This window comes from Toxotes jaculatrix, chromosome 9 (assembly GCF_017976425.1).
Source record: "Toxotes jaculatrix isolate fToxJac2 chromosome 9, fToxJac2.pri, whole genome shotgun sequence".
Taxonomy (NCBI): domain Eukaryota; kingdom Metazoa; phylum Chordata; class Actinopteri; family Toxotidae; genus Toxotes; species Toxotes jaculatrix.
The window spans coordinates 27,332,702-27,337,588 of NC_054402.1; the positions used below are offsets into that span (position 1 = coordinate 27,332,702).

The 4,887-nt window shown below is 39.3% G+C and overlaps 1 long non-coding RNA gene across 1 annotated transcript; it reads right to left on the minus strand.

Annotated features, from left to right (window-relative positions):
- Positions 1 to 1,178: 1,178 nt before the first annotated feature.
- Positions 1,179 to 2,848, minus strand: LOC121187642. The gene is made up of 3 exons (XR_005894610.1): positions 2,726 to 2,848; positions 1,821 to 1,872; positions 1,179 to 1,318 (listed from the first exon to the last, which is right to left on the minus strand). It is a non-coding gene; the product is annotated as an uncharacterized LOC121187642 (long non-coding RNA).
- Positions 2,849 to 4,887: the final 2,039 nt, after the last annotated feature.

Consider the following 4,887-nt stretch of genomic DNA (forward strand, 5'->3'; position numbering starts at 1 on the left):
GTCCGCATTGCTGTGTCATTATGAAACATAACTGATCTGAAATTCATAGAATACTAAATAAAGTTTACGAGGGCACTCAACTGTATGCCCTGCTCACCCCCCCCCCCCCCCCCCCCCCCCTCACCATGACACCCACCCCCTCCAGGCCTACCTCCCTCTTGATGCATGAGAGGTAAGCATGGTGAGGGGGGGGAAAACAGCAAAAAGAAAAAGAAAAAAAAACTAATGATATAAAAATTACAAAGCATGCACAGTGCTATTATACTTCTATTGATTTGTTTTTGAAGCACACCTAGGCTTTGAAGAGTCGCTTGAAGAGATTAGAAATGGCCCAGAGAAGGAGGAGGAAAGGGAGACGGGTGGGGGTGGGGGGTGGCGGAGAAGGTGTTCAAGACAGAAAAATAATATGAGAATTTTGGGGATTCGAGGGAGGGGAGGAAGGAGACGATGCCATTTCAAAGGTTCGAGGTTAAAGGAAGTGAGTATACACTGTAAAAACTGTTACTTAGATTCAACTCAAAAAAATCAAGGCAACATTTTCCAACTACTTTTGAGTTTAACCATTGTGACAAATATCAGGATATTGACCACATCACACTTGATTAAAATAAGTCACATTTAAAATAAAACATTAAAATTTATGATTTGAATTAATTTCCTCTCATTAATTTAGACAAATTATTTCTGCAATCCACTGCAAATAATTACTTAGCATTGCCATAACTTTAATAAATAAGGAAAGAGAGTTATTCGTTTCCAACGTTTATTAGTGTGTAACAGCTGCCATATACAAACAGCTAGGTTTCTGTAATCAATTTGAATAAGTTAAGCATCTCCTTCACCACCACCCGTATCCGATCTTCGGGCGGTCCAAAGTCCAAAGCCGCACTCTTAACTTGCTGCGCCACGACTGCCGCAAATGTTAATTTTTAAACATTAAAAATTACAGAAACTTCTGACCTCATCTTTAAGTGCAGCATAGAACACCTTCAAAGTGCAATCTGTATACTCTTAACACTGGCATTAAAATACAGCGACTCTTGACCCGAGCGATTTACAGAACTGACTTAAACCTAAGTGTACAGTACAGTATAGTACCTTTCTATATGTATTAAAACATGACAACAAATGCATACAAGAAGACACTGTTTAAGTACAATTTGTGCCATATTCTACTAAAACATTTGACATAATAATACACAATAAAACACAATAAAGGGCCTTTGACCTCAGCATTTGACATAACAGAACTGACTTCAGCTCATCAGGTGCCCAGCAGTTGGAGGCAGATCCAGGAACTGAAGAAGTCTGTGCTTGACTGGTGGTGAAGCAATGAAAACAAAATCAAACAAAAATGCATAATCTTACATCAGTCCTTACAAGAACACCTTCAAAGTACAATCTACACTGTATACTCTTAAAACATTAAATTAAAACACAGGGACACGTGACCACAGCATTTGACATGAAAGAACTGACTGCTGTTGCTGGCCTGTGTTAACTCGCTCAACAAATCTGATGCTGCAGCAGCAGCTCTCTGTTGTTCTTCGGAGGCCAGTAGCTCCTGAACACCCTCTCTACATACCATGCTCATGGACATATCTTTTTCTGCCATCAAATAGATTACTGGACTTTATTTATTATTGTTGTTTAACTTATAGCATCAGTGGGTCAAAATTCTTATTAGTGGTCAACGGTTAATCATTAATATCAATAGTAACCCTCCATCCCCACCCCACCACCCCACAAACTCTGTTTTGGATACCTTAATTCCTCTAAATGACACATAACAGATAACAACAAACCTCTGAAACATTTACCTCAGTTCCACCAAGAGCTTAGCTACTCCATGAACTGCTCCTCCCAGTGGATCTGATGGTCTTCTGAAGAAGCAACACAAATGAAAGAAGAGTTTATTTATGAAAATATCAGGATAATTGCTGTCACTGCAATGCAAAAGAAAAACTTTAATCTTTTTACTTGAACAAATGGTTTCAAAATATTTCAATAAAATTCAGACAAACATATCCACAGATTAAGTTAAGACATATGCAATTCATTTGCAACCAACAATTACTGAGAATATTTAATTTAATCATGAACTATATAATAGTATGTAATGGTCATATGTTTTTGTGTAGCAGTCACATTTAAACCAATAGTCTCTGAAAAAGTATTTTTAATCAGCCCTTGTTATTTGATGACACTAAGTGAGAAAGTACTCCTTTTAAAAAAAAAGGAAAATATTTAAGACCTTACTGCACATGTAAAAATATTAATAATCGCATGCTTAAGACTATTTAAGACCTTATTAAAAGCCAATACGCATATGAAATTAAGAAAATCAAGCTGATCTTCATCTATACATCTCTACTTTCACTGTCAGTGTAAATGTTCTCAGTCAGGCCTACTTTGACATTACTCTGCCTTCTAAAATCCAGGTATTGCTGCCACAGGAAGAATTTTTTTTTTTAAAGTCCGCAAACTAAGTAGAAACAGTATTTGGCAATATATCTCACATATACCTATCCTACATTAACGTTAGCGATAGTTGTTTGAATTTAACGTTAATGTTAGACCTTCCGTGAGGCCTCGTGGCGCCTGCATAATTAGCAAACTTAACGTTACTGGATGACACCGGGCGACGCTTTTGCATTTTATAGTGCAATACACGTTTGCTCATTCAGCTAAAACCGAACTTTCAGCGATGTAAATAGTTACTTACATGTGTTGCGCGTTGTATGTAGCCCTCAAAGAGTCCACACAAATCCGAATAAATAGCACTGATCCAGTACAGGTGACAACGAGTAAACGTCTCGTTCTTCTGCTGCTGCATGTGGGCGGGTCGTGACCTGGTCGTGACCCGGACGTGACGTTTTACTTTGGACATAAACCCTTAGATGGAATTTTGTACAATTTATCGTGAAGTTCAGTAAAATCAATTTTATGACAGATAATAATAAGTTACAAAAATATTCACACTTTTTACTTATGTGTAACTTAAATGAATTCAAAAAGAAAAGGGAATTCATTTATTGGAGGAAATATGCTTTTTAAAATAAATTCCTACAGACAGCACCATTGAAGGACTTTTGACAGTGTGGTGTTAATTGTTCTCGTTACCTTGATTCAGCTACAAGTGATTTTATCTCAATATGCAAATCAGAAAGATGGAGCTGTTGGTCTTGAAGTGTCCAGGGCAAGAGAAGGACACTACTATATGATGTGTAAGGAAAGGGTCTCATAGCAGACATTCAAAGACATGTATAGGCTACTTTTCTGCCTCCTTACTAACCAGGCTACTTATACTCTAATTGTACAGTAAAAGAGCGAACAGAGCCAGTTGAGAAGCTTGTTATCACCACTGCTGGCCCCCGTTAGGTACATGACCCTCATCTTGTATTTTGTAGCGACCCCTGGAGACTTTAGAAGCGATGCTGCTGTATGGACTGTGCTCTGTTAAGTATTTCATCTTCCAAGATCACATCACAATGTGAGCCAGACCACTTTCAGATGTGGTCTAACTAGTCTGATCACATTACAATTACAAGGTTTTCTGTGAGTGGTTCCACCAGCAGTCATGTGTTTTTTTCCAGATCCAGGTAATTAATCCAGATTCTGTTTATACCAGGAAGAAAAAAGAACTTTGTGTTTTAGCCCTTTTCATTTCACTGTCCCCTGATCAGATCCATGGAGGGAAATGGACAGGGTTAGCACAGTCTTTTTTATGCAACCACTTCTACTTTCAAATTTTCCAAACTAAGAGCTTCATGTCCAAACACACACAAAAGTCTTGTTTTGTACTGAGTTCAGTCTACAGATGCTGATACAGAAACCTCAGCTCATTTTGACAGTCTAAAACCTTGCCTGGCCTAATATATATAACCCCCCCAGCACCCACACATACACACACACACACACACACACATCTCTTCATCTGGGCCGTAGATTAGCCCAGCATGGCAATGGAGGACAGTTGACAGGTGGGAGTGGGAGAGCAGGAAAGAGAGCCTGAGTGGATATTGGTGGCAGAAGTGGGATTCTCAACCTGGCCCGGCATTAGAGTCTGGAGTTGAAGGGATATTAATGTAAAATGGAGGGGACAAGTGTGCTTCTGTCCAATTACGCTGCACCCTGTCACTGCCAACCAGGGTGCAAACAACAGGAGGAAAGGATTAATTGCCTTGGACTCTGCCCCCACTACAGGCCCAATTATGGCAACATATTGGCTCCCAGTGCTGGTGCAACCACTGCTGTGCAGGGAGATTGTGTGAAATTTTCAGCATGGTCTTCGAAGGTCAGAATGAGGGGAGACGGTTGGGATAAAGAGCTGGATCATGGGTAGAAAGGGCTGGGGGAGAGGTGGAGGGGTAAAGAGTGACGTAAACTCTTGACTGGGTGTCAGAGTCGAACTGTAGTAAATCAACCTTGAACATTTCAGGTGTACAGTTACTAGAGTTTATATATATATGATACATTGTCTATCATCATTCTATTCTCTTCTTGCCAAATATGTCAATTAATAATATATTCTCATTACATCAATTGAAAACATAATCTAAAACATGGTTTGCTGTTGCAAAGTAGTTGCTTATTATTAGGCTTTAACCAGACAGTGACATAATGCAAAACCCCAACAATCACAACTGAATGTCTTCAGCCCCAACCCTTGCCCCCAAAACCAAGTCTTCACCCTCAAACAGCCATTTAAACTTGTGCGGTTCAGCATTTTGGTCCCCACAAAGCTGTTGGTCAACGTAAGTACAGTGGGCTCCTGGTTTTCAGACCCCACCGATATAGTAAAACAAGCCTAGGCACACACGCACACATACAGTAATGTTTTACAGTAAACAAACCTATTGAAATGATTAAGATGCTTTATGTAAT